We start from the raw sequence: 10,291 nt of genomic DNA, 5'->3' as shown, positions 1-10,291 counted from the left end.
AAACTCAACTGGACCCATCATATAGCCCACATACGAACTAAAGGTATCAAAGCACTCAATGCCCTCAGCCCAGTGCTTAATAGAAAATGTCCTCTCAGTTCCACCACGAAACTAAATATTTACACGACTTTGATTAGACCCACAATATCCTACGCTTGCCCTGTATGGAGCAGTACCTGTCAGTCCAACCATAAAAAATTACAAGTTGTACAAAACAAAGCCCTTAAGATAGCATACAATTGTCCGTATCGTACAAATTTAAAACAATTACACAAAATAATTAAGTTTCCCACTTTACTCGAGTATATTCTAAAATTAACACGCAACTTTTACTTATTAAAAAATCCTAACCACTTCAATTCTTTAATCGCTGCAATTGGTTTAAGCCGATTACATAATTTGAGTTATGCCGACAGGTATAAAACTTACAAGCTACCCCATCACTACGTGCTTAGCGATGACGCTTGAGTCACCGCGCGACCGTCTTGCTGCCCGCTGCGAATATCGCCCTTATGTTCAAGCGCACAGTGCGCGGCCGGCACATTCGCCCGAGCCGAGGCGTGATTTGTGAATTTACCCACAATATTTTTTACATTATGTACCGAGTTAGCAAGATTAAAACTGAACTTTTATGTTAATGTTATAAACATTATTGTTAGGTACCTAATTAAAGATTTCGTTCTTATTAGGTGTTAACTGTCACAATACTTATGTTGTTAATATACACTACACTAAAGTGTGTATCTGTAGATGAAAACATCAAACTCACTTTATACTTAACGTATTAGAAAAAAATATATATATTTATGTTATTTAATTAGTTGTTTATGCAATATTGTTTATATAGGCATTGTCTTGTCTGAAAAAACATTCCACTTAAAGTAGTTTCTTCTAGGATAAAAAACTAACACTAGAAAGTAAACAAGCTGTGTAACTAACATTATGTGCAAATAAAGACCTTTTCAAATCAATCAAAATAGGTATTAGTTTATTTATTATTATAGTTATTTATTATTTATATCATATTATTATTATTTTAATATAGTTATATCATTCATATAACGATAACTAGGTACTTAACTATAATGTCTGTATTAGATGGAAGCATAGATGGTGAAAATTACCTCTCCTGTACGTCTGAGGATGAGCTGAACAGCACTGACAGTAGTTTTCTTAGTATCCCATCCCTCTCAGACACCCTCATCACTAACTTCTCTGATGTTCCAAAAAATTTCAATGTTGTCCATCTCAACGCCCAAAGCATTCCGGCCCACTACTCTGATATGCTGGCAACGTTTTCTGACAACAAAAATCTTCATGCGATTTTAGTATCAGAATCCTGGTTGAAGCCATGTCTCCCAACTACTTCATACTCCCTTCCAGGTTTTAGACTTATTCGGAACGATAGAACTGGTATTGGAGGGGGAGGAGTGGCTATTTACCTTCGTGCTCACATTCCTTTCACTGTCATTAGTATGTCCGCTCAACCCCCTCCACTAAATTCTGCTGAACATTTGTTTATTGAGGTAACTCTTTCGCAACAAAAAGTCTTCCTTGGAGTCTATTATTGTCCCACTCTCCGTTTTAATTACTTTCCTTCATTTGAGAAACTCCTCGAAGACTTTACTTCCGTTTACTCCCATATCGTTTTAATGGGCGATTTTAACACCTGTCTCATCAAAAAAGATTCCCGTTCTTCTTCTCTACAGTCAATTTTAAACGCAAGCAACTTAAATATCCTTCCCCTTAATGCTACGCATCACCTCCCTAACTGTACTCCTTCTCTGCTCGATCTTACAATAGTCTCATCAAGTAATCATGTTGCAAAATTTGGCCAATGCAGTGCTGATGCCTTTTCACATCATGACTTGCTTCATCTCTCATATAAAATTCGCCCCCCTAAAGCTAAGCCGAGAATACTTCTGCAGCGATGTTTTGGTAGCATGGATGTAGAAAAGCTTCGGTCTGATGCTGAAAATTTAGATTGGGGATCTATCTTGAGCGCCAACACAGTTGACAATAAGGTAGAGCTTCTCAACTCCTTTTTGGAAGACCTGTATGACAGACATGCTCCAGTCAGAGCTGTTAAAATGAAACACTTGCCGGCTCCTTGGCTTACCGATGATATAAAAGCTTTAATGCACCGAAAAGCATCATCGAAGTGTCGGTACAAGTGCAATCCTACAGAGCGCAATAAAGACAAATATTTGTTGGCAAGGAATCGCTGCAACAAGGCGTGTAGGGACGCCCAACGACGCCATATTCACGAATCGGTAGAAAATGGAGATCCTGTTATAGTCTGGAAATTTCTAAAAACCTTAGGAATTGGAAAATCTCAGCACAGCTCGTTACCCAGAGATATTAACAAAGACTCCTTAAATCAACACTTTTCCTCATCTTCAGCCCTCAGTGGCTCCACTAAATCTGACACACTTGCTCGTCTCTCATCTTTGCCAACTCCTAATTATTCCCCTTTTGTTTTTAGCCAATTCAGTGAATGTGATGTTAAGAAGAGCATAGTATCCATTACCTCGAATGCAGTTGGAAGCGACGGTGTTAGTCGAAATATGATCATCCCCATTATTGATGTCGTCACTCCTATCATAACTCACATCTTTAACTTCTCCATTGATGCAGAAACCTTTCCCATTATATGGAAAGACGCACAAATTACCCCTATTCCAAAAAAGTCCAACCCCTCCTCATTCTCAGACTACCGTCCCATCTCAATTCTATCTTTCCTTTCTAAGGTGTTTGAGCGCCTGGTGCATCATCAATTAAATTCCTTTCTTTCCCAAAACAATATCCTGAATCCCTTCCAATCCGGCTTTCGCTCTGGTCACAGCACCGTTACTGCATTAATTAAGATAAACGACGACATCCGTTGGGGCATGGAAAAAGGTGATCTTACTGTGTTAACACTGCTTGACTTCAGTAACGCCTTCAACACCGTTGACTTTGATATACTGCTAGGAATACTGAGTTCTCTTAACATATCTCCTGAAGCTGTTGGCTGGTTTCATAGTTACTTGCGTGGTCGCCGGCAGAGGATACGCATTGAAGATTCGTTTTCAACTTGGTGCAGCACCAATGCCGGTGTCCCGCAAGGTGGCGTCTTATCTCCTCTTCTCTTCGCCTTATTCATAAACGGCATATCTCAAACTATTTCATGTTCCTACCACTTGTACGCAGATGACCTTCAAATATATTGTCAATCGCCTCCACAGAAGCTACATAACGCCATATCAATGGTGAACTCTGACCTCGACAAAATCTCTGACTGGAGCAGGTGTCATGGGCTTACGGTCAACCCTAAAAAGACTCAAGTGATACTGGTTGGCAGCTCGAGACTGAAATCCAAAATCGACTGGCTTCAACTACCCCCGATTTCTTTTGACGGTGTTAATATCCCTTTTGCCGATAAGGTGAAGAATTTGGGTATTCTCATCGACACCAACCTAACCTGGGTGCCACAGATCTGTGAAGTCAGTCGGAAGATTTTTGCATCCTCAGCCAGTCTGAGAAGACTGCGTAACTTTCTACCTACCGCTACTAAAATCTCGCTTGCACAAACTCTTTTACTTCCCATTCTCGACTACGCCGACGCCTGCTATTCAGATATCACCGAGGAGCAACTGAATAAACTTGAGCGCCTTCAAAATCTCTGCATACGGTTCATATTTGGTTTACGCAAATATGACCACATATCCGAATATCGCAATAAACTCAAGTGGCTCCCAATTCGCCTTCGCCGGAATGTTCATATTCTCTCTTTACTCTACTCTGTGCTGTTCAATCCCTCAACTCCAACGTACCTCAAAGAGCGTTTCATTTTTAAAAACCATCCCGACAACAGACCAATGAGATCCTCACAAATGCGTTTATTAGATTTCCCATCGCATACTACTACTACTGAGTTTTACAGTAACTCATTTACTGTGACAGCTATAAGACTGTGGAATGCATTACCTGTAAATATCCGTTTTGCGAAGACAGCTATAGGTTTCAAAAAACAGGTAAAAGAACATTATCTTTCCTCCATCTTGCAATAGTACCTACCTATATTATATAAATCTATATAACTTTGATTACATTATGTATGTATGTATTTAAGTATTTATTATTAAACATGAATGTTTACTACACTTTGTACACCTTCCTCATTTATTCTTTAAGTCTCTCCTCCACCCAAAGGTTGCCTGGAAGAGATCGCTTTTAGCGATAAGGCCGCCTATTGCGTTATATTGTAAATTGTTATTTGTGTAAATAATTTTTAAGTCAATAAAGTAGTATTCTATTCTATTCTATTCTATTCTAAGAGGTCATTCTTAACTATTTCTTTTCTACGACTTTTGAAAATTCCCAAACTATTAAATTATTTGTTTGTCCGTAGAAATTTTCTTGTTCACGTGACTAATTTTTTTATTGATACAACACTAAAAATATTTAGACTGATTTGGCCAGTTACAGACAAATTTGCTTAAATATCTGAGTATAAAAGTAAATTTAATATAATTCTCCCTGGTTTAAAAAAAAGTGTGAATGCAAATGTTTGTTTAAGTTATTCCGGCTGATTCCCGAACAGATTACTAGCACCTGCGCCGTAATGTGCTGCTTAATTTTTACGCTGTCCGCATAAACAGTAGCTTTCCTAGACGAAACAAAATATAAGTGTTTCATTATAAGCTAACATTCAACGTTGATATTCCAGTCTGCTAAATTAATAGCATTAGACAACATTACAGCAGTAACCTTTGCGAACATACTAAGTATAATCATAAATGCACCAAGTTGTTATACGAAAATTGACAGGCAATAATACGAAAGGGCACCTTTTCAAAGATCAAACAGAAGCATGTCAAATTATTCAGGGGTGGAGCCGCCACTTAGCATAAGGTCAAACTGACATTTCGTACAAAGTAGACGTTTCAAATATTATCAAGTAGCCAACAATGGCCCGCTACACGCAAGGGCCCGAGGGTTGGGAAACCAGACGATAATGTTATTCGAACTTTATTTTTAAGTCCTGCGGGGTTACCACCAGCGAAAATTAGCTATTAATAATCATTAGGCAGCGTCGCTGGATTGTCAAATCTGACGTAACTTGTTTGGATATGACAGATGTTTGACTAGCGAGCGATGCTGCTTATTGTGTCGGTGGTGGAACGATAGCTGGCACTTAGTGTATGTTCATAATATCGGGATAAGATAACAGGAACTCTATGCCTACCCAAGTAAATGCTCTCAAATCTCCCGGAATTTTAGTTAGTGATCAAAATTGGCCATATTTACACTTTGGATCGAAAGAACAATGTTACAAAACAAATAGTTAACTGTCATTTGTCAAAAAACCTTCTGAAAACCGCATCAAAATTGGTTCAGCCAACGCAAGATAATCGCCCACAAACATACATACATGCAGGGTCAAACAGCGAACCTTCTTTTTTGAATCAGTTAAAAAAGTATAGTTCCTTCGAGCCGGATTTGAACCAGCGACCTATGGATGTCAGTTTGTACCAGCTACAGTCCACCGCTCTACCAACTGAGCTATCGAAGGCTTGCACATGTTGACAAAAATAAAAACCAGATTACAATTTAATGGTCATTAAATGCGTAATTATGAAATGAAAGCACTATTTTTGTTGTTGCTTTAAGGTGAAGGTCGATAATGTAGCTCTTATCGCTTTAAACTTAAAGTTGAGAGATCTGGTTGTGAGTTGTAAACTCATACAGGCATGACCAGTTATAAATAAGTAGATCAAACTTGATTTTCGTTATGAATTCTAAACGATAATATCTGATGAATAGTCTGATTCAATCTGAATTAGGTATGAAAAGGGAAATAAAAGTATTGGGACTGAGATAGGGTCCTAAGTGGAGCTTGAACGAACAGCATAGTCACAGTAATTTACTTTTAACTAATCTTGTACTGTACCCTATCATGCAAGTGGGAACCCCCAACACCATCAATTGTGCACCTGGATGAAAATACTCCAGTACCTATCAATGACCGTGGTGCATCAACCCGAACTAAAACCCTTCCTTCAGTGGAAGAAGACCCGTGCTCCAGCAGTCGGGACGTGATGGGTTGTGAATGTTCTAGATGATGATCTATCGCACCCCAAAAATATTGCATAAAAAGTAGTGATTCCTTCGAGCCGGATTTGAACCAGCGACCTATGGATGTCAGTTTGTGCCAGCTACAGTCCACCGCTCTACCAACTGAGCTATCGAAGGCTTGCATATGTGGGTGAAACAGTGATCGGCATTACTGCAAATAAGTACGCACGTTGCATAATTGCATTAACGACGTCGAAGTGAAAGTGGCTCAACCTTGCTATCCGGTCGTGTGTGACGTTCTTAGATTAACAATATATGAACAAGATAGAGTGTCAGCGCAATAGAAATGTGTCGAAAAATAACGCCCCACTTCTTCCACTGAGCTCTTATTTAGAATTAGTTCAGTTAGAAGATTTGTGACCTTATTCGTTGGTACAATGGTTGTCATTAGGTTTTGACAGTAAAAACAATGCGGACAGTTTTTTGCTTTGTTTTTGTACGTGACGCACCATCTTGTTCGTATTTTGTTTTATCTAAGAGTATATTACTATAATAGGTACACCCAAGTCCGCGTTTTTCTATGCAATATAATTATGTACGGTGGCCTGCGCCTAAAAGTATTCAGGCGGAGTTTTTAAAATAGCGATCTCAAGCTCACATGCTGCTCAAGCACATCCACATAAACATCACTGCTACACACATCACACATAACACGTCCCCGGATTTATAACAGATGTAGCTGGTCCCTTCATCATCAGGGATCACTATTTTAAAAACTCCGCCTGTATACTTTTAGGCGCAGGACACCGTACGTATCACAATTATCATTTGAGATTTTAACATTAGGTTTTTTCATCATAATCGTTATCCGCCAATTAAATAATTATCCAAAGGCTTCTCCTAAAAAGTACCTCTCATTTGAGTAAATGTAAAGGTCTAAGCACTTTGTCAAACAATATAATTATAATGTACCTACATATGTTTATCAAAGCCTAAGCATGAACTTAGATCTTAACGATTCCGCCAATCCATTTGATTGTCATTGATAGCTCTGAACTAGGTAAGTAATTTACTTTCACAACTGGCCATGAATGTTCTACCAAGTTAATTTAATTACATAATCGATATAATTTAATTATTCGTCGAAACATGCATGCCTTCGATAGCTCAGTTGGTAGAGCGGTGGACTGTAGCTGGTACAAACTGACATCCATAGGTCGCTGGTTCAAATCCGGCTCGAAGGAACATATATCTTTTTAACATCCAAAATCATCAATTTGTAAATCATCAGTGTAAGCACCGGTTACTGCTTTCAGAGGCCTTCGGGTGGCTGGAAAACACCTAGAAGTCGGGTTGCCCACTTACCCGACAACTCTCTCAGGACAAGCTTCCTTGTTTTGGGGTCCACCAACCCGCACTAGGCCAGCATGATGGACAAGGCCTAAAACCCTTCCTTCATTAGAAGGAGACTTGTGCCCCAGCAGTGGGGACGTGATGGGTCGTGATGATGATGATGATATAGGCACCAAGGTAGATTGAAAAAAGTGGTTCAAATTGCCCTACAGGTAAGCTATATTTTAACATATACCTTACTTTCGGACACATTTTTTACATGATATCTAATATTATAAAATTGTGTGTTTGGATTTTTTCGGCAACAAAGTATAGCGCAAATGTCAAGTTCGCGGTGGCGTTTTTATACCTACGCTAGTAATATTAGTTCAGTGGCTACATGCCACTTCAACAAACAACAAATAAAATCTGTCCAAAAAATTCCTTCGAACCGGATTTGAACCAGTGACCTATGGATGACAGTTTGTAACCAGCTACAGTCCACCGCTCTACCAACTGAGCTATCGAAGGTATGTATATCAGTGCTAAAATAATCAACAATATCAACTTAGTTATACAATCGCTACGTACGTATTTACATTGATATAAAGGTGAAAGTTAATCACTCACAATGCTCGTAATTACTGATAACAAAATATTACATCACAGTAAGATTACTTAATACGATTATAATTGCGACTATTGTTTCATAATTTTTGTACTCCTATGTTATTTATGTTCAGTTCCAGTCTTTAGTCTCATTAACCTATGTATATTACCATTTATCGGACAGATATTATGTTCACATCTTATACATTATTATTACATTTATCGACATTCAGTATACGTGTCTCCCTTTATTCGGCACAACCCTACCCCTATCACCTACTAAACACAAGTTCAAGTACTTGAGGACAGAATTTGAGTATCATACTCGTAATTTTACTTCCAAAAATATTTTTAGTTTATAAAGTTTATTTCTTGGCAATTTTTTATTGCTATTTTACATGGAAGGTTGACCCCCAACTGTGAATACCGTAGAAGTAATAAACTTTATATAAGTAGCTACTAGTTAGTACACATTCTTTTACCTTGCCAAACTCACAAACAGCCCTTTTCATTCATTGTAGTTTCTACTTAGAATTAGATATTATATTTTGCTTCATCATCATCATCACACACAATCCATCACGTCCCCGCTGCTGGGGCACAGGTCTTCTATTTTGGTTAAATGTTAAATAAATACTAGGAATTAATAAGACTTAGGCTTAGGCTAGAGTAGCTAGAGTAGTAGTCAGTTATTTGCTTACGTACCTACCAACTTTTACTCAGGACACCATCATCACAAATTCCTATTCCGACAAATCTTATCTTTGGTTGTATCAATCAAAAATAACCCGCTGCAATTTAGGATGGTAATTAAGTCAATCTCCCATTAAGACCCCCTTTCTTAGCGAGTCGTCGTCTGTCGAGTTCTTTCTGATCGGACCCATCTTATTGATCCTTATTTTTTAACACAGTGGTTACACCTCCTTATTAATACTGTTCACAGTAAGTAAATAATGTAAAATTCATCTTTTTTTTAACTTTTTTATGTACCTACATAGTGTTTTTTTTTTACAATAATTATCCTATGTAAAGTTTAGTTTAGTGGGTACTTGCCATGTCAAAACCACAAACCACCTGTTTAATCATTCAAACATTGTATTTTTTTTTAGTTTGACAGTATAGATAATTATATATAGCTATACTTATGAATCTAATCATACTTAACAGTTTGTATTTAAGCAAACAGATGGTGTCCATAACCTCATAGTAGGTATTTTTGAACCATTAACGAAATGATTCAAAAAACCCGTTTAAGTTAGACCAGACACGTCGCGTCGAAGCGAACAAAACGCGAGAAAACCTAAAGCTATTTCATGGGAACGTAAACCTTTCTCTTGGAGTTAGCGTCTCATGAACTGACTCAAGTGAATCGATCGGGAAAGCCCTTCATCACGAGTTTATCTCCAGAGAACGAGCATCGAAGCCGCCCCGAGTTCCTCGCTTTACGACTTACAACTTCTAAGCCAATTATTTCAAGATACGACTTCATTAGAGGATCTTGCTTAATCTTCAGTACCTGCTAGACTTAAATTTAGCTAAGTATAACCTCTCCTTACTTAAATAAGGTTTATATAAGTCAAGCCAATAGCCGGTGATTAACATTATAGTTCTGTGCATACGTCATAAAACGTACTTCTCCTTGAACTTATTAACATTTTCATACATATTAGGTAAGTACTTATTTTAGATTTTCTATAAGGATGGTCTAGATTACAATTATACTGATAGTTTAAATATCAGTTGCATATAATGTATGTAGAGGTCTCGCCATAGCCGCTATCTCACTTCGGCAGGAGTGTCTAAACCTGTGCAGGTTATAACTAACTGCTCACAGAAACTCAACTCGACACCGTATTAATATTCATAATCGTCACTCCAACGAATATTATTTCAGAACATGAAGCAATGAAGCAAGAGAGATAAGACACGATATTATATCAATGTTTAATTTCTTGATTATGAAAAGGAATAACTATTTGTTCAACTAGAAGTAATTCTCGGTCATTGTTTCCAACACAAACATAAACAGCTGTGATAACTAAATTACTGGTCATTGAACCTACCAAGTTACCACCAAGTTTACCTGTTATTATGGTTTCCAGTAGCAGTCAAGTTTTATGACAGAGTATAATAACTCGCCATTATAAACAAGTTTTGTTAGATCCGTCAAAATATTGAAAGTCACATGATAAAAATGAAACACAAGATCGAACGATAATTTTTTTCAGAATTGCTTTTCTTTCTGAAACACCCTGGTTAACCATATCCATAATAAGTAAATAACGTATCG

At 37.7% G+C, this 10,291-nt stretch overlaps 4 non-coding genes across 4 annotated transcripts; 1 reads left to right on the top strand and 3 right to left on the bottom strand.

Annotated features, from left to right (window-relative positions):
- Positions 1–5,469: 5,469 nt before the first annotated feature.
- Positions 5,470–5,557, bottom strand: Trnay-gua. Its single transcript is given in 2 exon segments — positions 5,470–5,505; positions 5,521–5,557. It is a non-coding gene; the product is annotated as a tRNA-Tyr (tRNA).
- A 592-nt stretch (positions 5,558–6,149) lies between these two features.
- On the bottom strand, positions 6,150–6,237 carry Trnay-gua. The gene is given in 2 exon segments: positions 6,150–6,185; positions 6,201–6,237. It is a non-coding gene; the product is annotated as a tRNA-Tyr (tRNA).
- Positions 6,238–7,216: 979 nt separating this feature from the next.
- Trnay-gua lies at positions 7,217–7,304 on the top strand. The gene is given in 2 exon segments: positions 7,217–7,253; positions 7,269–7,304. It is a non-coding gene; the product is annotated as a tRNA-Tyr (tRNA).
- A 530-nt stretch (positions 7,305–7,834) lies between these two features.
- Trnay-gua lies at positions 7,835–7,923 on the bottom strand. Its single transcript is given in 2 exon segments — positions 7,835–7,870; positions 7,887–7,923. It is a non-coding gene; the product is annotated as a tRNA-Tyr (tRNA).
- Positions 7,924–10,291: the final 2,368 nt, after the last annotated feature.

This window comes from Plutella xylostella, chromosome 13 (assembly GCF_932276165.1).
Source record: "Plutella xylostella chromosome 13, ilPluXylo3.1, whole genome shotgun sequence".
Lineage (NCBI taxonomy): Eukaryota > Metazoa > Arthropoda > Insecta > Lepidoptera > Plutellidae > Plutella > Plutella xylostella.
This window is presented reverse-complemented; position numbering and strand designations above follow the sequence as displayed.